Raw genomic sequence first — 22418 nt, 5'->3', positions numbered from 1 at the left:
AGTTGTCCAGGAAGAGAGGTGAGAGGAATTTGGTAATTCCCTCCCCTTCCTGCATTCAGTTCATCAAAGGCCCTTCTGGACAGAAGGGTAGCTTGAGATCCCATGTCCACCAGCGCTGAAATTGTACCCTGCCCCTGTACTTGTACCGGGGCACAGTATCTTCCCTCCTTCTCCTCAAGGGGGCACAGATAATGCACATTTTTGGACAACTGGTGGGCTAACTTTCTGGTTTTGGACATCGCTAGCGAAGAGATTTGGGCAGAATTCTGTGGAGAGCCTTGGGAATCTGAAAGAAAAAGTTGGCAACTGGAGATCAGAGCCATTGTGGGTTCCCCTGGCTCAGGTTCCGGCCCCCCCCCCCCCCCTTTTTGGAGGCAGTCACCAGGATGGGTTTGAACCAGGGGATTTTCTTGCTGTTGGTTCTGGGATGAGATGGTGGGCGGCGGTAGCTCAGTCTCCACATCTCCCCAGTCTGGATTTGCATCCCTAGGGACCCATTTTTCTTTGGGAGGAGTTCCCCCCTCTCTGAAGGAGAAGATCCTTTTCCCAGGATCCTCTGAGGATCCCTCTCCCTCAAATTGGAAGATCTGTACCACCTCCTCAAACTGAGTCTGTTTGGGTCTTTTGTTTCTCCTACCCCCCCTCTGCTCCTTAGGAGGCAGACTTTCAGGGGCAAGAGATTTTGTTTCCGGTTCCTGGGTTTCCAGGGGCTGTTTACAAGTGAGGAAGGAAGCTTCCTCCAAGGCTTTACACCCCCCTTCCCCTTGTGCCTCCTCCCTGGGAACCGGTGAGTTATCGGGGTGCTGCCCCCGTCATTGTTCTGGAGCACCAGGTCCAGAGTTGGGTGCGTTCTGCGCCGGCATGCCGATCTGAGGGTTCTGCTGAGCCCTCAGTATGTGACCCAGATCCCGCGCCATGTTTTGAACCTGGCGCTCTAACTGGGAAACCCGCTCAGGCTGATACGGGGCCCTGTTTTCTCCCCTGGGCTGATCCCGGGAAGGGTAGCTATCCCTTCTCTGGTAGTACCCCGGGTTGGGAAGATTTGGGTACCCCTCCACCCTTGGCCTCCCCTCTCCCGGATTAGGTTGCCTGGGCTCAGGGAATTGGGGAAAGAAGGATGGAGGATTTTGGGGCTGGAAGTTGGGTGGATACCTGGGGAAGAAGTTCTGCCCAGGGTTTGGTGAGTTTCTGCCCTCCTGTGAGAAGTTGGGAGGGAAGTTCCCTGGGTTAGGTGCTTGGCTGGATCCCCCCCTTGGGCTGGAGGAGTCCACACATAACCCAGGATGGGTCGATTTCCCTTGTAACGGGGACTTACATAATCAGGAGAGCGAGGGACCCCATTTGTGGGGCTGCCTCCTTGGCTCCCTGTCTGTGACTGACCCGAGGACCTCCTGCAGGTAGGTTTTTAGGCCCCCCCATCTCCAAATCCAAAACGGGGGTGACCTTTACCTCTGCCACCTTGGCAGCAGCAGGGGTGCTGTTGGCTTTGGGGTTTTTCTGGGCATTACTTTTGCTATCTACCGGTTTCTGCACCTCATAGATCCGGGTAGCCTGTTCAATGACCCAGTCTAAAGATCTTTTCTCGTGAAAATCCCTCACGAGCTGGGTCATTATGTATTTGGGCAAGGCATGAAAAAATGTATTGATGAATTCTCTACTGTCTGTGCGCACCCTTCTGGTGGTCTGCGCAAAAGCACGTTTCAGTTCTTGCACAAATTCTTGTGGGGCCTGATCCTCCCCACATTGCAAATTGTAGGCTGCCTTGCGAGCCTCTTGAGGATTTCTATGAATGGAAAAATGTTTCAAGATGGCCGCCTTATAGGTGGACCATCTTAAATGATTTTGGTCCTCCAGCCCCGCAAAGAAACTGGAGTATTCCGGGGAGAAGGTCCACTTTACATATTGAATACAGCTTTGGCTGTCCTTCAAATGGAAAGTCTCCATCATTTGCTCAAACAACTCTAAGTGCTCCCAAACAGAATACTTAGCGTTCTTATGGTAAGGCGTGATGACGCTCCTGATCGCCTTAATCTGCTTTAAGGGGTCCTTAAGCAAGGCCCTTTTTGCCTTATTGGCCTTTTTGGTTCGGGTAACCCTTGTCCATTCATCCTCTGACTCAGAGGCACTGCTCCCAGAGGTTCCTGTCTGTTCTTCCAGGTTTTCCCGGATTCTGCGAGCCTGGGAATGGCTGGCAGAATGTGGGGACCTGGTCTCCTGTGTCCTGTACCGCTCAGAGGAGTCTTCAGATCCCTCCTTGCTGCCAGGATTTGATGGGTACCCCCTCCACTGACCTAACTGGGCAGAGGTTTTCAGGATGCCCTTAAGGGGCCTACTCTCCTGGGGTTCCCCACTGAACTGTACTGTACTTGGGTGCCCATACCCGGATGCCCACCCCTCCATTCCTGAGTGGTACTGGCCTATGAGCCCCATACTTTTAGCTGGATAGTAACCTGCCATCCCTGTGGCCCTGTGCTCATGTGCGCCAGGGGACATGGGGGTGGTAGAGTCCAGGGACTGGGAGAGATGAAGGCCCCTGGTGTTAGGGCTCCTGAGGTTATGGTCAGGAGTCTCTCTTTCCCAGCGGACCTCATCTCTATCCGCCCCTGCTCCCTGTTGCAATGCAAGAGCCTGCATTTGTGCTTTCAGTTCCTCAGTCAAGGCCTTACTAGACTCTATCAGTCTCTCCTGCATCGCTACCTGTTGTTGGAGCCTATCATTGTGTTGACAGAGGGCCTCATTTTCCCTCTGTGCTTCCTGGTTGGTCCTGGAGAACTGGGCCAGTCTTTGCTGCAGGAGGTTTACCTCCTGAGTCCCATCCCTACTGGCCTGCTCCTTTCTTGCCAGAGCATCTTCCACCCTTCTGGTGTGCTCTACCAAGTTCTGGTTTTCTTTTTGGAGGTCACCCAGCCCCTGGAGGGCCAGGTGATTTTCTTCCATTTCCTTTTTTAAGTGGCAGACTTCCTGGCCTAAAGTGTCTCTTTCCTGACTGAGAGCCTGCATCTGTGCTGCCAGGTCGTCCCTCTGTCGTTGAAAGGCACCAGCTTTTTGGCGCTCCTCATCAAACTCTGCCTGGGTATCCAGGTCTTTCAGAATCAGTTTATTGCTCTCCTCTTTCTCTCTATCTAGCTGGCTTTGCAGGGTGACTACCTGCTCCGCGCATGCCCTGTTGAAATTGATCTGTTGCTCCAACTTTTTCTGGTTCTGCAGTAAGGAGTCCAAACTGTCTTGGTGCTCCTTCTGCAGGGCCAGAAATCTGGTATCCTGGTTTGTCTTTTCCTGTTGTAGGATGCCCATATCCTCTTTTATTTTAATGATATATTGCCTACTATCATTTTCTGACTCCTGGCTCCTCTGCAGCCTCTGCTCAGAAGAGGCCAGATCAGATCGGGCCTTCTCTAATGCCAGCAGTTGCCTACTCGCCAGATCTTGGCCTTCAGCACATTTGTCCTGCATGGCTCCCATATGTAAATATAAATATGCCGCTACCCTGGCAATCTTATTGTGTTCATCTTTGGCTTTAGGAGCCATATATAGTTCACTCAGGGCCACATGTAATGGACCCTGATCTCTCCATAGGTCTGACCCTGTTTCAGTGACCTGTCGCGTGATGACCTGCAACCAGGCATCCTGGCCCTGTTCAGTCCATTCACCTCTCACAAATAGTTTATGTAAGAGGTGCTCTCTGGCTATTTTCATGTCCACTAAGGTCGTCATTCTAGAGATTGGTCTCTGTCCTGACTTACAGAAATTAGTATTTTATTTTTTGCAAAACAGACCTTTTTCTTAGAGCGTTCCTATGAGGAGTGCTTTACAGCGTAACACAGCGTGGTGATCCGACCGGATATGTGTATCTGGTCAGCTGGCATGCTGTATTAATCTGCACAAATGGTAGATCTAACCCAAACGTCCGGCACGAGCCCCCAATTTGTAAGAGGATTCAATTCAGCACTACAGCCAAGTCAACGCCTAGTCTAGAATACTGAATGAAAACCCTTATTGATATATCTTTATGTCCGGTTCATGCGTTCTGGATGACTACCCCTATATAACACCCCTCTCTTGGAATCCTCCTGACCCCACTGAGCCAAGAAGTAGTTCTGTTTTGCAAGTTAAAAGGTTTAATTGATAATTTAAACAATATATATATATATATATATATATCACGCTTTATAATAAATTAATAATTGAATATCACACTTAATCTGATATGATACAGATTAACAACAGAGAATCTGGCACTAGCACACTTCTTGATAATCACTAAGGAGTTGACATGAAATGGATAAGATAGCAACAATACTTGTATGGTTTCAAATGGATGCAATGTGGAATGAAATGCAGTACAGAAATAACTTGATAGGATTTCAGCAAAAGACAATGTAATCACTTTCTTGTACAATTCACCCCCCCCCCCTTTTATGCAATGCAAGGAAATGGAAGGAAGGCACACAATTCTCAGAAATGCAATCAAATGTGATTCAGTTCACCCCAGCAGGCTTAGACTACAGAAGTTGGAAACACAGGCCCAAAAATGCTTTTACATGTGCTGGAAATGAAGTGAAAAAATATACTAAAATGCTTTTAATTCCCTCTAGAGGTTCAGGGTGAGTGGTATCTAGTTAATATTAGTCCAGGCTCACTTTAGCAAGGATCTAGGGTGTAACTAGCAGGTTAAACAAATTTTTGGCAACTGAAAGGCAAGCAGCAGCAGATTTTTACACGTGAAGAAATTTGCAAATCGCGGTAAAATGTCTAATCGCGGCTAAATTTGCGAATGCGCCGAGCGCGATTACAGAGGAACTACACGGACTATCACTATCGTTTTGGGGTCCTAGGAAAGCCTAGGATCTCAGCTTCCAGATGAAAGTTACTGCAAGTCTCTAGCACAAACGGTCACGGAGATATGAGCGATTAAATAAAGGTCGTTTTTCAGATTTGAAATTTTAAAGTTCAAAAAGACAAGTGCAGCTTGCAACTAGAAAATGACAAGTGACAGCTTTACAAATGACAGTTGACAGTTAGGAGGCAATTCTACTTAGATTAAAATAGGATTGAATTATATTATTTTAACTAAGAGATTGGTTCTGCACAGTTTGCTAGGTACTCACACTATATTCTTGAATTAACTGGGCATCGCCACGGATCTGGTCAGGTTTTAAACTGGACTCTGGTCTCTGCACTTCACAGTGATCTGGGTCTGCTCTCTCTCTGGATTCTGAAGATTGAGGGATTTAAAGTCTGGATCTTTCTGCACAGCTTTCTCTAGAGATTGATGGAGGTAAAGTATGGATTTTCCAGCAGAGCTTCCAGCTGCAAATGGATTTGAAGGGCCCTATCTGTCCTGTCTGTCTGCTTTTATGTGTTTAGAATGTGGGTGTGTTCTAGCATCACTGACCCTACCTCTCTCTCAGCTTCTAATTGGTCAAACTTCCATTTCTCACTTGATTGGGGGAGCTAAGTTGTGTCAGAGTGATGTCATTTTACAGCCTGCAGAAAGTCCACTCCTCCTGTCAACTTACACCCAAATCTAGATTTGAACCAAATACATATTTGCAGAGGTACATATTGTTTTAAAATCATATGCACCCATCATGCATTACAGGAGGTATACCCTGTTCAAACTCTGCTCTTCCTGGGGGCTTGCATTCAGAAATGGCAATATTTTGCACTTTTTAACTGGTTTGCAATTTTGGACATTAACCCAAATTTACACACATGTGCGCAAGGAGTATGGACATTAGTTGATGAAGTGTCAGATTTTTCACATGCACACATTTTGAGTAATATCCTCTTTTCCGCTAAAACCCCCCTGAACATACCACCGGTTCTAAAAACCTCTTAAAATGTGGGCAGAAAAATCACAAGAATTATGGTATCATTTAAATAATTTTCACAAGTCCGCTCTATGAGTTATTCATCTTTTTAGAGTTATGTTCTGGCCCCAAAGGGGTGTGGTTTTCCTCCAGCACAAGGTTCAATTTCTGGATTTTCCAGTTCTGCCAAGCCAGCTTGCTCTCACAGGCAGTGCCCCAGGACAGGGCTTTGTTCAGAGCTCCTGTATTCTGTGGGGGCTCCCCTTAATTCAATTATCAGAGAGATGGCATATCCTTAGTATGGCCAGCAAAAGGCAGGTAGGCCTGGGAACACAGCTGTGACTCAAGTTTAACTCCTGATGGGGGTAGTTGCCAGGCAGAATTCAGTTCCTTAAGCCAGGTTTCAGATAAAATGTCACTTTTTGTTACCCAGTTTAAGTCAAGACATTGTTTACATATGCAGCTAGAATACTGATTCTAAGTTTAAAACTATGACATTTAAACAATTGCAACCTATGTGACACTCAAAGTAGGTCACTCATTTCTTTTAAACATTTAGATTTGTAGTGTCTTTCAGTCCAAATTTACTTAAACTGCTGAAATCCACAGCTCAGCCAGTCTTGTTATAAATCTTCAAGTCACTTCAGGATATAACTTTACATTGGATCCACCTCTCAGTAAGTCTTTCTTTGGCATGTTTTGGGTTCATTTATTCAGTTTTCTACAAAAAAGTAAAATCTGGTGTTGTTTTAAAACGCCGGCTTTTGGATAGTGGTGAGTACTGGTACTGCACCCCTTTTTGGGATTTAAGAAAATGAATTCCCAACAGTTATGGGTTTGCTTTTGGCAATCAGCATTGCCATTCCCAATGGTTTCAGACTACTGTGTGGGTAGTCCAATGGTGGTTTTAGGCAGTGTCCTTCTGTGCCCATAACATCGGCAAAAATGGGTGGCCGCCTATTCTTCATGCACTTCCCTGGGCATTTTCTGGGAAGCTCTGGCCATCATGATGTTTTCCATGTCAGTACTGCACAGTTTTGAGGTAGGGCTCGGATGCATGGGTAAATACATCCCACAATATATATATATTGGACACAGGGGCCCCAGCCACACTCCACTTGAACTGCCTCCCTGGCAACCCCTGCACTGTGGGACTGTTCTCTGTATCCCTACAGCCCCCCCTTCCCAGCACTTGTCTGCACTTACCTTGCACTTGCCACCAGCTGGCCCTATTTATTTATTTATCTATATATTTCTATTCTACTTACCTTGTACTGCACTTTTCCCTTCCCCCTACTTGCGCGGTCTGAATGACACCTGGCCTAGTAGGATCCTTGTCTGTCCTCCCCCTGTTCCCCCCTCCCTGCCTCGTCGCGCCTTGAACCACTTGTGTATAGGCGCGTTACAAATGCCATATCATATCATATCATTATGTAGGAATAATAAAAGGGGCAGGGGCAATACACATTAAAAAAAGGAAGCAGCACTGTTACCATAAGTGACACAATACCCCCTCTACCTAGCAGCAGATGAGGGCATTCATGAGACATTGCATGCCCTATGGCAGCAAGGTATAAGACAAGAATCAATATCACCCTGCAACACGGGTATCTATCTGATCAAGAAATCAAAGGGAGGGGTGTGGTGTTTTATACAGGATTTACACCGCACTAACAATAATATCGAGGCAGAATATCCATTGGTTCCAAACCCAGCCATACTGCTTTGTAGCATTCCAGCAGAGGCACACTATTTCACAGTGATAGATTTGAAAAATGCATTTTACTCAATTGCCCAACACCCAGACTCCAGGTATCTCACTGCATTTACTTATCATGGGGCGATATTCGAACACACGAGAATGGCTCAAGGGTACTGGGAAGGACCCAGCATATTCATCAGAGTAATACAAATGGGCTTTAACAATTTGCAAGTTGAAAGCACAATTATACACTATCTTGATGACCTTTTGGTCTGTGGTAAGACAGAAGAGGAATGTAGGACGGACTCAGTGACACTACTGACACTGCTAGCAGACAAAGGGTTCAAAGTGGACAAAGAAAAATTCAGTACTGTCAAAAGTGGTAGTTTATTTGGCCCGGATCGTGTCAGCAGATGGGAGGAATAAAATACCAGAAAGAGTTCAAGAAATACACAAAACCTCGAGACCAAAGACATTGAAATAAATGCAACAGTTTATAGGGCTGTGTAATTATTGCAGAGCATGGATTTTTGATTATTCCTCTTACACTAGGCCACTGCTGCAGGCACTGAAAAAATCACAGTAAACAAAAAGTAACGAAACATGGACAGCTGAAATGGGTGAAAGTTTTGATGAACTCAAGCATGAGTTAGCCAACGCACCAGTGTTGGCTACACCCAATTACAAGAAGATATTTCACTTGTTTTCCCATGCAGATGGTAGGATAATGATAGCTTTATTGACACAAAAGAAAGGACATTGACGCAAGCCACTAGCATACTACAGATGGATCACTAAACCCAGTAATGAAAGGACATTTTACATGAGAGCAGGCACTTTCTGCTGCTGTATTCACAATTGTAAACGCTTCCACAATTACAATGGGGTGTTGCACAGTTTTGTACATGGAGCATGCACTATTTGCTATATTAGAGAAAACTAAGTCAACACTTACAACTCAGAGATCTTCAGGGTATGAAATAATAGTGGCACACCCAGCAATAGAGGTGGTGAGGTGCAGAACAATAAGCCCAGCCGAGTTCATTACAAAGAAAATTGGAGAGGAAGATTATGTACATGGTTGCATAGCATGCATAGACAGGAACAATGGCAACCCCCTGGTGAAAAAGGAACTAATTGGGGGAGGGGACATGCTTTTCATTGATGGAAGCTCAAGTATTGACCAAAGTACGGGACAAAGGCATTCATGCTCTGCACTGATGGGACATAAACAGGGAATACACAAAGGTGAAGAGTTGATAGTGTATTCACAGACACAATTTCCAAATCACTATTCAACACAAGCAGCAGAATGTGTAGCACTAATTGAGGTGCTAAATTTGTCAGAGGGTCAGGAAGTTAACATCTTCTCTGATTCTGCCCATATTAAATCCACAGAGCATTCAGGATTGAAAAGATGGGAAAGGAGAGGGATCAAAAGAAGAAATGGTACACCAGTACAGCATGCAGCATTGCTGAGCAAGCTATTGGAAGTGTTATCACCCCAGTAGAATAGGTTTTAATAGAATGTAAGGCTCACACAGGAGGGCAATATTATATCTCATTGGGTATTAAAAAAGCAGACAGAGCAGCAAAAGAAGCAGCATATTTGCCAGAAGGGACATGTGCTGTTCCGTGGTTAAACAGGAAATAAATAGCCCTCATGGCTCTAATAAAAACAAGTAAAGAGAAAGACGAACTACCAAATAATGTTAACACAACCCTCATAGTACAAATAATTCAGTTGCAGGGAGAAGCTCAAGATGTTGAAAAAGAATTATGGAAGAGAAGAGGTTGTTCTTTGTCTCCAGCAGACTTAATTTGGTGACACAACAGTACAAGAAAGGTGGTGATGCTAAAAATGTTGTTAAAAACTGCACTGGACCAAACCCACTACCCTGCCCACGTATCAAAAGAGCATGTGTTGCTGCAAGGATAAGTGAAGAGTGTTTTATGCCGAATCTATACATAAATGTTTCTGAGTTCATAAATAACTGCATAATTTGTCCGAAGTTCTTGCCAGGTCAGACCTTGTGAGTTGTATGGGGAGCATTGCATTGCTGTGACTGGGGGATCCCTTCCGGCACTTGTATGTTGATTGTATAGACATGCAAGAGAGATTTTTGTTTGTTTGTTTGTTTATTTTATTTCTATAGCGCTCCAGACCCGGGAGTAAAAACAGTAACAGTAGGGCAGCAGATATATACAGAATATACAGACAGTAGAGGTAATAGCAACCGAATCAAGACACAATGAGACTGATGCAATATGTACAATTTATAGCTAAGTCTAACTTAACGGTTGACTTTTTGTCAGAAGCCACCCAATGGCAAGTTTCCTGAATGACTAGAGGGACTTGGCAGACTTAATATTCAGTGGCAGGGCGATCCAAAGTTGGAAGGGGAGGACAGAGAAGCTCGAGCCTCCGGCTCTTTTAGAGGTAAATCTAGGTACTGTAAGACATAAGGTATTGGACGATCTCGTGGTTCTGATGGAAGATTTCATGGTGAATTTATCTGTAAGGTGGGGGGGCTAGATGGTTGAGAGCTTTGTAAGTAAGGCAGAGGGTTTTGAGATCAATTTTATGTTGGATAGTAAGCCATTTACATGTAGTTCTAGTGGCTGAGATGTGCTCACGTCTGGGAATGTTTAGCGCTGCCCGTAACGCATTATTTTGGAGGACTTGGAGTTTACTTATTATCGCTTGGTTGGCACCTAAGTAGAGGCTATTGCAGTAGTCTAACTTAGATTGTATACGAGCTCTCGCTAGCGTGAGGCAACTGTTAGAGGAGAGAAATGGTCTACAGGCTCTAATTAGTTTACCTGTATAGGTAGTGGCTGAAGCAGTTGAGTTGACTTGTTTGATGAGGTTAATATTGGCATCAAGATAGAAGCCAAGTGTTTCACATTTTTGGCGACTGGGATGGATTTGCCATCAATTATGATGTTGGAGTAGTTGGGACTTAGTTTTTGTAAGTTGCTCGGTGAGCCAACAATGAGCAGTTCGGTCTTCTCGTCATTCAGGCAGAGGCCATGTGTGGCCACCCATGCCTGAATGACAGAGAATATTTAATTGATCCTAGCTACATCAGTATTGTAGTTGCCCAAGATGGTGAGGAGTATCTGGGTGTCGTCCACGTAGTTTGTGTAGGTGACACCCAAATGGTCCAGTTTATCAAAGAGGGGCTTTGCAAAGATATTGTATAGGGTCGGTGAAACACAAGAGCCTTGTGGGACACTGCAAGTGATAGGGATGGGGTCTGCTGCAGCCACCAGAGAGAAGACTCTCATGGTTTTATTGGCCAGGAAGGACTGTATCCACACGAGACAGCAGAGGGGGAAAAGTGGGCGGCAAAGGAGAGGTGGTTGCAGAGTATCTTATGGTCAACCAGGTCAAAGGCTGCTGAGAGGTGTAAGGGGAGTAGGATGGCAGCCTTGCCCTTATCTTTGATTTCATCAATCTGACTTTTAACATCAACAAGGGCAGATTCTGTTCCATGTTGAGGTCGGAAGCTGTATCTTTTACAAGTACATTCTTACAGTTGTATATCTATTTTCACATTGGCTTGAGGCTGGTCCCTGTGCCCATAATGACACCCGCTCAGCAGCCAAGTTCTGAGTGAGGGAGGTGTTCTCAAGTTGGGGAATCACAGACCAAATTAGATCTGACAATGGTCAACATTTTGCTAATTACTTAATTTAAAAGATGACAGCCCTGCTGGGAATAAGGTATACATTGTACACAATTTATCACCCACAAGCCAACAGTTTGGTGGAAAAAATGAATGTGCTGCTTAAAACATGCTTAGCAAAGCTTATGCAGGTGCTTGGAAAATCCAGGGTGCAAAACTTGCCTCTTGCACTTTTTGCATTGCGCAACTTGCCTGGACGAGCCCATCACCTTTCTCCCCATGAGATTGTTACACAGAGGAGGATGCATGCGCCTATACCTCCATCATGTACAATCACTGATGAGCAATCTTCCACTTCTATTCTGCAGGGAATTTCATACGTATCTCACAGAACTCACACAATCACATTGATATGTATCCTTGGAGACACAGCTTTGAATGCACACTGAGCTAACAAGTGAATAAGGACAATTTCCACAAGCAGCACCTCTTTTTCCAGGGAACAAAGTACTGGTGAAGAACCACATTCAAACATGGAAAGAAGCACACTTTACAGGTACTCATACAGTCGTCTATTCAACACAAACAGCAGTCAAGATTGAAGGGAGACAGGGATAGATTCACATCACCAATGTACGCAATGACAAAACCACTTCTTCCCATTGACGAGAGAAGCAAAGCACAGTACAACAGGAAGTATCTCTGAAATATCATTAACTTTTTTTCATTGCTTAGACAGTATAAAAAACTAGCAAAGGAAGAATAAGATAATAGGTTTATAAGCAGTGGCATGGTGGATAAAAGGCAAAAACTTTCTATATTATGGAGTGTGATAATGCTAACATGTTATAGAATTGGATTTATGTTTTTGTTTTATTTTTTTCTAAAATAATAAAAGTTGTGAGCAGATAAATGATAAAAGAGGAAAGCAGAGTTTGGTGGAAGAAGGGAGCTTTCATCATGAGACTGAGAAAGAGCAAAGTTTATCATCTGAAACATTTGGTACAATCAGATGTTCTGTGTGGATAGAGAAAGGGCAAATGGCACTTGCTACGTCTCCTCTCTCATCACACATGTAATTGGAGTGTCTAAGGGTTTCGTACCCCGAGGTGTGTCCTATGAGGAAGCAGGATGCCTAATGCAGCTGACCCTCTGTAAAACTGGAGGTTTATTAAATGAAGGGGAAACTGTTTTTGCAGATGACTGTGAAATTAAAAAAAAATGGCTGAAAGTAGGAAAACCTAAAATGTGGTAGTGGAATACATAACTGAAGGATCTAACAAAGGGGAACTGAAAATAGGTGAACACAAGAGATTGCAGTGCATAAATAACGAGGGGCAAATAATTCCCTGGTGTCATACAAGATCATTGATGTGAATAAAAGGGGCAGTATGATGTGAGGGCAAATGGAGGGGGGATTAATGAAATGTAATGCTGATGGGTTGTTGGGATTTGAACAAAGAGTGGTAGCTAAGGTAAATGGCAGCTGCAGGACAACATGGGAAAATATGTACATGCATTGACTTGGTTACATGAAACGATCAACAAGTTGACATAAAGAGCTTTACACAATTTCCTCTGTGTTTCATGTCCAGTGGTTCTATTCAGTTGGGTGATTACAACAGCTGTGTCAAGGTGATGAGGAGTACTCCGCTGACGCAGGGGACCACTGTCATTATGGATGTTTGTGTTGGCATGTGGATCAAAGGCCTATGCCCCGCTGCCTCCCGACTGGAGCAGACTTTGTGCAATTGTCACTCTGCACATCCCCGCCCTGGTGGCGCCTCGAAAAAGCACTGCCATGGAAATATCGATGCGGGAAACAACGGCGCAGAAAAATGAAAGACAAAAGTCAACGAGCAGAAAGAAACAGGAGAATAACAATTTTTCACAAAAAAGGGCTAAACATTTGGCTGCTATAACTGACGAATTCCGGCTCTTTTTAAAACATTTTTATTGAGATTTGGTTGTAAGAAAAACCTTCCACAGTACAATACAAACAACACACATTTACCAGTGTTTAAAAAGAGATTTTTCTTTCATAAAATCATGTTAACACATCTAAATGTTCCTGTAAAAAGTGATATAATGCAATAATCAGTTAATCATTCTTCCCCACATACATCTGGACCAAAGCAAATTCTTCAGAATTAAAGTTTTCCAATTATTTTTCAAAGAACCTTCTTCTAGCTAAATTAAAGTATGGACAGTCCATAACCAAATGGCAGAGCGTTTCACAAGAAACTGTCTCTTCTCAAAGGCTGCAACATTTGTCACCTCCTTGTTTTTTCCTGGTGTGCAGGCTGATGCCTACGCAAAGTGGATACAACTCACATGTTATGATTTGCTGCAGATGGCCAATTCAACAGCAAAAGGGCTAAACACAATAAAGGAAGAGTTGAGGGCACTACGTTTGGTGGCCCTTCAAAGTAGGTATGCCTTGGACCTGTTAACTGCTATCGAACGAGGCGTCTGTGCTAAGTTTGAAACAAGCTGTTGCACAGCAAAACCTGATAGACAGGCTTCAAATGGAACATTGACAGCAGCAATAAGTGAAATACAGACACTTTGCAAATGAATGACAAGTGAATCTAGTGGAGTACAACCCAGCAACTGGCTGGACAGCATTTTAACATGGGTTTCCACCTGGCTTTCTGAAGTATTTTGAGTGCTGTCCTTGAATTGGTGCTCCTCCTCGCCATCTTCTGCATTAGGCAAATACATTTTTAGACTATATATTAACACACAAAGAGGATGATTAATGATGCCCCTGAGTGTTGAGAAGAAAAATAAAAAGAAAAGGATACGAATAAACTAATGGGGGACTGTGTGGAGGATATTATTGGTGGGTGGGTTTGGGACACAACCTGAGGATTAAAAAAATTATTAACAATTTTGGATATCATGTCTTAAGGACGGCCAGGAGAGTAAATGGTTGGGGGACTCAGTGGATAATTGGGAAGAAGATGGGGTGTCATGACAAGATTGCAAAAAATGTGGATTCACAAAGATAAAGGATAAGAAAAAGAAAGGGATCTCAAAAAGAAGTTGATAAAATAGGGGAATAACGTTGTAAAAATGCAAGTTCAGCATGGTAAAAAGATGTAAACTTACCAGCTGCGAGAGTAGCGCTAGTCCTGTGAGTGGGTTGTCCCAACAATCTCTTGATTATTATGTCTAAGCTAAAGAATGCCACAACATAACAGTGCCACAGGTGTTAGAAACTAAAAATATATAATAATGATGGACCACAGGTGAGTATTATAGAATTTAACATTAGGCTGTGACGTGGTAAAAAGGACTCAAGGCATGCTTTTTCTAAAAGCGTGTGTTCAGTTTACTAATCGATTGGTAGCCATAGTGGCTGTTAACACACTGTAAGTCTCAAGATCCTAGGATGGCATGGTAAGAAGCAACAACATTGTCTGTTGCATTCAAGGTCTTAATGGGAGCTCACGGGTCTTGTTGAAAGTCAATGAATGCACTAGTATTTTGTATTTCACCATAGTTAATTTACGGGTTGATATGTGATATGTGTTCACCAATCAGCTGTGTGCAGAAAGACCTATTGGGCCTCATTACGACCCCTGTGGTAACCATGGCGCTAGTGGCGCCATGGTTGCCGCTGGCATTTTACCGATTCCGCCATGGTGAATTGCAGAATTACGGCCCCATTCCAAGGTTAGCGGGAGGTAATTCCCCATTCACCATTGGCCCTTCCCCATTCCCATCTTTGTCCCCATAGGGCTCAATGGAAATGGGGAAGGTGGTAGTTACGGTACCGCAAATTGCTGTACCATAATTACCTCAAAGGTCCCATTGCGGGTCCAATACTTAACGGCTGGTAAAACCAGCCGTTAAGGTAGGGACCCGCAAAGGGACCTCGTAATTAGGCGGTAAGGGGTTAACGGCGCCGCCACCTTTTACGGCACCGTTAACCCCTTACCGCCTGGGTCGTAATGAGGCCCATTGTGTTGCAAAAGTATTAATGCTAATTAGTTTAGATCATTATAAAAACCTTTGATTTTGGGATGTTACTTGGACAGCACCTTTTCATGCAGTTCTGCTCTGTGTCCTTTTAAATTGCTGTCCAAGATGTGTCTGGGCTCTGAATAAAACTGCAGTACGTCTTGCTCAGAGTGCACTGATTTTTTGACTACTTTTGTAATTTGTAATACCAATCATTGTGATGACCCTCTGCACACTTCTCCGGGCTCATAAACGGGCCAAGCTTTTGGGAGAGAGTGGCTCAGACCAATAGATCATTCCGATGCTACCACCAGCACCTGCATTAAATAGTGGGTGGTGTCAACAAGCCTCCATGTACACCCTGTCCGTAACCTGTAAACCAAGGTATGAAACAGTGTTACACAATCCAGAACACCAAAGTGAGTGCCACCCCCGCCCATCCAGAACCTCCCTCTTCATCACAGACCACAGCCACACCATTGTCACTGTGAATCGGGGGCAGAGAATCCTAGCCTGCCCCCAAATCTAAAGGACAACATAATGATTGTGGTACATGACATTATACAAAAGATCACATGGTTTGACCGGAAGAATAGATGAACCAGACCACAGTATTGTTTCTTTCAGTGATTTATTTTGGGTACTGTACAAACAGATGGCCAAAATAACAAACTGGGCTGGTCTGCCAGTTTTAGGGTGGAACCAAGCTTGATTTGCATATAGACTTTCCCCTTTCTGTGATGGCTTGGCAGACGAAGAACAATGGTCTGTAATGTTGCCCAGATCAGTGCCAGTGGTTGAGATTAAATCTGAACCTTCCAGTCATCACTTCCTTTGTTTTGCCAAAATGTATCTATTTGCATGCATACTGTGACAATTCACTAGGTGTTGTCACTTCTCCCTGTGGGAGCCCCTTCCCATGAGACTAGGGAGGTGAGGCTGCTACATAATATTCCCCCTAGGGTTGGTTTAAAGCAGGAGAAGCTTCTGGGTAGGGACTTCCCTGCTGGGGATGAGGATGACCACCTGGGCAAAAGTTAGCACAACACCCCAAACTAACCGTTTCAACTCCATCTGTCCACCAATTCCCCCCCCCCACTGATAGCACTTCTATTTGTTATTAGAACATTATACCAGTTATTTCTACTGAAATGAAGAAGATCACTAACAACACAGATAGTATGACTAACCCCAGGACTGGCACAAAAAAGATCACCCAAAGCATGAAGATTAACCTCAAGGCCAATAATGAGACAAATGGGCCACCAGGAGCCATGGAGAATGGCACAGAGAAGATACAGGAACAGTATAGACTACTGTAGGGGAGTTGTCCTGGAAAACTTCTAGATGAACAGCAGCATACCAGCACAAATGACAGTCCAGCCCGGGAAGTTTGAAGGAGACGCAAAGGACGCGTTAGGAAAGCCGAGAGCAGTCTTCTCCCAAAGGCAATGGTTGACGACAGGAATCCTTTGCTTGGTGTTGTGGAGTTCGTCATGGATGTGACTGTAGGCTGGAAGATCATGGCGTGACCTCTGGTAGGTGGATCGAGCCATCCAGTAATGGGGCTGACACCGTCGGTCAAAAGTCCAGGAAGAAGATATGCAGAACGAAAGCAGCAGAAGCTAGAGACAACAGCGCAGTGCAGCAAGAAGACTCAAGCACCCAGGACAGTGGCTGATAGGGGCTTGGAGGTGCAGGAGAGCAATACACTGCATGGGAATAAAAATACAAATAATCTTCCTCATGGCAGTACTTGAGAAGCGAGTAAACAAGGTGGGCCTAGTTAGAAGGGAAGAGGTCCAAGGGTCTGGGACCTGAACCAAGGTGATATATATATTGATACAACGCATCTTACTTGTGGCAGTACTTGGAAAAATAGTCAACCAAGTGGACCTAGTGAGAAGGGAAGAGAACCAAGGGTCTGGAACCCAAACCAAGGTGAAGCCTATATTAATACAAGTCATCTTCCCTGTGACAGTCCTTGGTAGGGAAGTGAACCAAGTGAGCCTAACAAGAAAGGGTGGCCGATCAGGGTCTTCGTCCCAAATAAGAACAAGGTGAATGTTGGAGGGAGAAACCCTACAAACAGTAGTAAAGAAAAGACCACCGATGTGCTAAGGGGCGTGAGGGACTGTTGTGAAAGTCACCTAAGAAGAAAGGGAGCAAATATCCTTGAACTCATCTGGAACTTTATTGAAAAAAATACCCATTGGAAGGGCGTCATTCAGCCTGGGCACATTTGGAATTTTGTTGATACCAACATCTAGGGGAATGGAGTCATTCCCCCTGTACACATTTGAAACTTTAGTGAAACCATTATCCAGGGGAAGTGAGTCATTCCCCCTGGACCCAGCTAGAACATTACCAGAGACGCCAGGGGAAGGGAGTCATTCCTCCTTGCCACATCTGGAACTGTGTGTAAACCAAGACCAGGGGCAGGGAGTCATTCCCCCTGGTATTGATTGGAGTACTGAAGAGACGTACTTTGCAGACACCAGGTGAACAGAGTCATTCTCCTGGTGCAAGAACTTTACAATTGATTAAGACTATTTAGTTGTAGTGTAAGGGACAGAAGTAGGGTTTTGACTCAGGACTGATGCTTTTTCTGTTTACAAACATTCTGACATATCCTTTAGTCTTTAGTTTGAGACAGGGAAATCCCTCATGGCATTAGGGATAGCTAGTTTTTTTTTTATTCAATAAAAGTATTTGCCAACCACCAAGATACCTCATGGTCAGTTTTCCTCTTCTGTAGCCTTACAATGCATACATACATAGAGGGAAACAGGCTCTTTTGGTCACAAACAAGCTTACAAAATGTAATATAGCAGATAAACGGGAGGCAGTGAGCCTCTTATAATGGGGAGACTTTGAGTGGCATTATAACTGGATCTTAGAAGGGGTATATACCCAGATATATGGACAAATACCGAGAACAATATGGTAAACAAAATTTGGACATGTTAGTGTCAACAGATAGGCAGTCTAGCCACCAAAACATGAGCTGTGTCCTCAAACTATTAAGTGCTAGTGTGGCAGGGAAAAGAGTGGGAAAGGTCCAGTTAGCAGCAAGGGAATGTATAAGTAGTAAGGCTGGAGAGGTGAGTCAAGAGGATAGCTCTGCTAACAAACTGAACAGGAAGTTCTCTAAACATAATAGTCAGGATGGATATTATTTTCCATGGGTCAGAGTAAGGTTTCTGGAGTTCAATCAAAGAGGTAGTGTCTCTAGGACTAAAGGGAGTACACAACAGAATAAACGTCTCTAGTAAGAAAATCTGGGTCATTGTGTTCTGTATCCCACAGAGCCATATTGCAGAGGGGGCAGGCCTGCAAATCAAGGCCATTGGAGCAGTGATGAGCGTGGCAGTTTCCCCATGGCAACGGGGATGCCGTTGAAGACAACATGGCGCTGCACGATGAGGCGGTGATGTCAGTGGGCCCCCCAGCCATCGACACCCACCCAAAATATTATAAATACTGAAGGTCTGGTGGTGAGTGTCAGTTGGCTCCACTGTGAAATTGACATTTGCCCATGAGGTGTGGCAGGGATGTGTGGACAGACCCCAACTGATGGTGGAAGCCACCCAGGATACAAAGAAGAGCTGCGGGCTGCACTGTGAATGTGGGTTGGTCCCCACTTGCACAGGGGCCTTCCTAGATCTCCAAAAGAGTGCACAGGCTGCATGGTGAATATGGGCAGCCCTAAGTGGTGGACGGAGCCAACCTCAAAAAAGAAGAGGGCTCAGGGTCCTATAATGCAACATCCAGGACAGGACCAACATGCATCGAGCCAGCAAGACATCACTCAGATTATCATAAGGAACAGCCCTGCACCCACGTGCCTAGAGCCAGTGCCACAAGGACAGACCACTAGGTACTGTGCAGGGGTCACTGACAGCAGCAGTCACCCCATTGTGACATTGAGGGTTGGGGGACGGGGGTTTGGTTCCCATGAGGACTGTCCCTTTTTTGTGGTGAGAGGTGCATGCTCCTTGCACGGACCAGGTCCGGGAAACAGGGGTTGCACTGGCTTTGTACTTCCTCTTCCCATGTTCCCTCACTGTTTGTTGATCTATCTCTTATACATCATCATCCTTGCTGATTCTGATCACATCTGTCTCCCTTTACTTGGAGAGGCTACAAGTCATCCAGAATAGTGCTCTCCGAGCAGCCCAAGGCATTGCCAAAAGGGACCACATCTCGGAAGCCAGGAAACTAGCCCACTGGCTCCCAATAAAGGAAAGAATTATTTTCAAAGCGCTCACACTAACACACAAATGCATCCATCTCACTGCCCCCGATTACCTCTCACAAAAAATCCACTCCGTCGCCTCTACAAGACCAACAAGATCACCCTACACCAACATGCTCTCGATGCCACTAGTAAAAAGATCCAGAGCAGGTGGATCCAGCTTCCCCTATCTCGCACCCACTCACTGGAATACCCTACCTCCCACCATCCGCAGTGAGCCCTCCCTCCTAGCCTTCCGCAAAGCACTGAAAACCACCCTCTTCTCATAAGGTCCCTCGCAGCTGCATAATACCAACCATATGACCCACTGCCTAAGTTGTATTGACCAACCGCATAAGCTGTAATGATAACCTTTCTTGTTCCTATCTGTATTATGCCTCTTACTGATACCAGGCCTGTAACTAAGCTCATGCAAGTAACAGCGCCTCAATGCCCCTGGGCTGCTTGCGCGCTATATAAATTTAAATAAATAAAAAAAAAAAATTATCATCTCCAGTATCCTTTCCAAACTCTTCTTGTCCATTTCTGCATACTCATACAGCTTTTGTCTGCCCCACTTTGGTCAATAGTATTCCCATGAGACGTTCAACCCACTGCCTCAATGTTTCTCCTCCTCTATAATCTAACCAGGGATGACAACTCTCTTCCAAACACCTCTCTCCAACTCCAACTCTTACTCAAAATGTCCATCTTAAACTCATGTCTCTTACCTCCTTCCTTATCCAAACACCCATGTTGACTAACAGGAGTCCCTTGTTTTTATGAAACCCAGCTTCCTCCGGCTGAGATGTGCTTTCTGTGTGTATTTGCCCCTGTGTTTTCCAATCGGGACCATGGTGGGATTGGCTGCTTTTTTTAGGTGCACCAACACTCACTTTCGTATTGGGGCCAGACCAAGCCGTTATTAAGCTGGTCCACCAACTTGGATTCCACTCTCCCCTTTCTGCTACCCTCTAGGGCTGTTGAAGAACGACACAGATGCCTTGCTTTTTCAATCAGTGAACCTACAGCTAAAAAAACTCATTGATACAATCTCTAAAGCCTCTGAATGTATGAATGAATGTTAACTGTCAGTAAGTTTGTAACTTTGCATACTCTGTAATGAAACACACTGTTGATAGACAATGGGTTAGTACCTTAATAATGTTCTGGTACACAGATTGCTAGAAAACTGCAAACTGACTGCATTGTATAACGTGCTGGCATGCAGCACTCAGGCACATTCTTTCCAGGGCTTTGAAATACTTTTCTGCTACCATGTAACTATGGCAACATGTTGCCTAGGGTGCAGTTTATCTACAGGATGCTATAACGTATACCATAATTCAAATGCAATACAGACTAACAGGGTCTTCTTGTAAACCAGCCCAGCTTCCGCTACAAGTGTCCCAATACATTGTTTATGTGGTACAGAGCGGGTCCAAGTCAAAGGAACAGTCCAACGAACGAAAGGAAGTAATCACCCATGTGGCCCCGAAAGAAAAGTAAAACAAAGAAAACATGCAGGGGTTAACCCGATGACACAGGGACAGTCCAGGAGGGATGTATTCACAATTGAGTCCCGGTTCTAGTAGGGATAGTATTTCTGACAGCCAAAACCAATAGAAATCCCATGGGTGAATTAAAGGTTGGGCTGTTTGGGGGTGTTTTTGTTAGTGGAGCAAAGTCAAACAATGGTAGTGAATTTGGAAACTGGAGAGGTGTAAATATTTGTGCCAATTATGCACGAGCGAACAGGTGCAGTGGGGGAGCCTGTGAACATTTTTAAAATAATGGGTTAAAAAGGGAAGCATTTTACATCATTTTTGGTGAACAATTGGGTAAAAAGCCACACAAGTTGCAATCAGTTTTGTATGGTAGCACTTCAAAAAAATCCAAAAGATGCAAGACAACTTTGCACAAGAGAATTTTCCAATGCATTTTCAAGGTTCCTTTTCCCAAAACATATCCCAGTATATAAAGAAAAATCGTACTGGCTGTGTCCATACATGTCTATGCAGGTTGCACCAATATACGCCAGTATTATCATATAAGGACCCTCAGCTAGAAATAAATGCCATGATACAGAAAGAAAGCATATCCAGACTAAATACACCAACATAGTCCAGTTTGCCACTTATTCTCACTTATGTTTGCTTTAACCTATAATGACCAATTCAAAAATGCCATGACACACTAAGTATATGTGGCCATGCTGGAGCCACCAACGTAAGCCAGACTAGCCATGTAGTAATATTTATCATGCTGGCGTTACCACAGATGCCAAGTAAAAAATGTCATGCCACTGTAAGAAAGCATGTGGAGTCTGGCACCACTAATGTAGGCTGGTCTAGCAATGTAATAACACTTATCATGTTTGCTTTACCCTGGATGGCAAGTATAACATGTGATGGCACATTTAAATTATCTCATTATGAATAAGACCCCTTTGGTTTCTGAACACAGTTGAAAGAAACCTAGAAAGAGCTGAATGGTGTACATTTGCATAAATTCTCTCTCATGCGGAAACAAAATTGTTCTGCCATTAAAGAGAGATGTTGTGGTGTGCCTGGGCTGCATAACATTTTAGCAAATGCATGTGGGGTAACAAGATCAAGCTCCTTGTGGATCACATGCCCTTTGCTCATTTAATGAGCCCAGGCAGGACTAAGATTGACATTCCCACGCTGGCCAGATTACCTGGAAAATTCAAATAATAAGCTTACAAGATTGAATCTCCAAACTGTAACATGTTCCATCAAGTGGATTCCATGTGAAGATTGCCTGGAAAGAAGAAATATGCAGAAACCATTTATTATGCAATACGCGTGTTGTGTCCACACTAACCTACGTCTGTGCAAATGGTAGCCCACCCATCCATGAAGATGACTTCAGATGAGAATGGGTGTAGAAGCCACAGTTCAGAAGGTGACGCAATACACAGCAAATGATTATAGACGAGGCTCACCAAGGCCATCTAGGTGTCACCCTTACCAAGAGATGCACTGGAGAAGGGTATTTGTGGCTGCGTATGGATACAGATGTAGACACTGCCATTGGACATT

Source organism: Ambystoma mexicanum, chromosome 10 (genome assembly GCF_040938575.1).
Source record: "Ambystoma mexicanum isolate Mex_15411 chromosome 10, UKY_AmexF1_1, whole genome shotgun sequence".
NCBI lineage: Eukaryota > Metazoa > Chordata > Amphibia > Caudata > Ambystomatidae > Ambystoma > Ambystoma mexicanum.
This window is presented reverse-complemented; position numbering follows the sequence as displayed.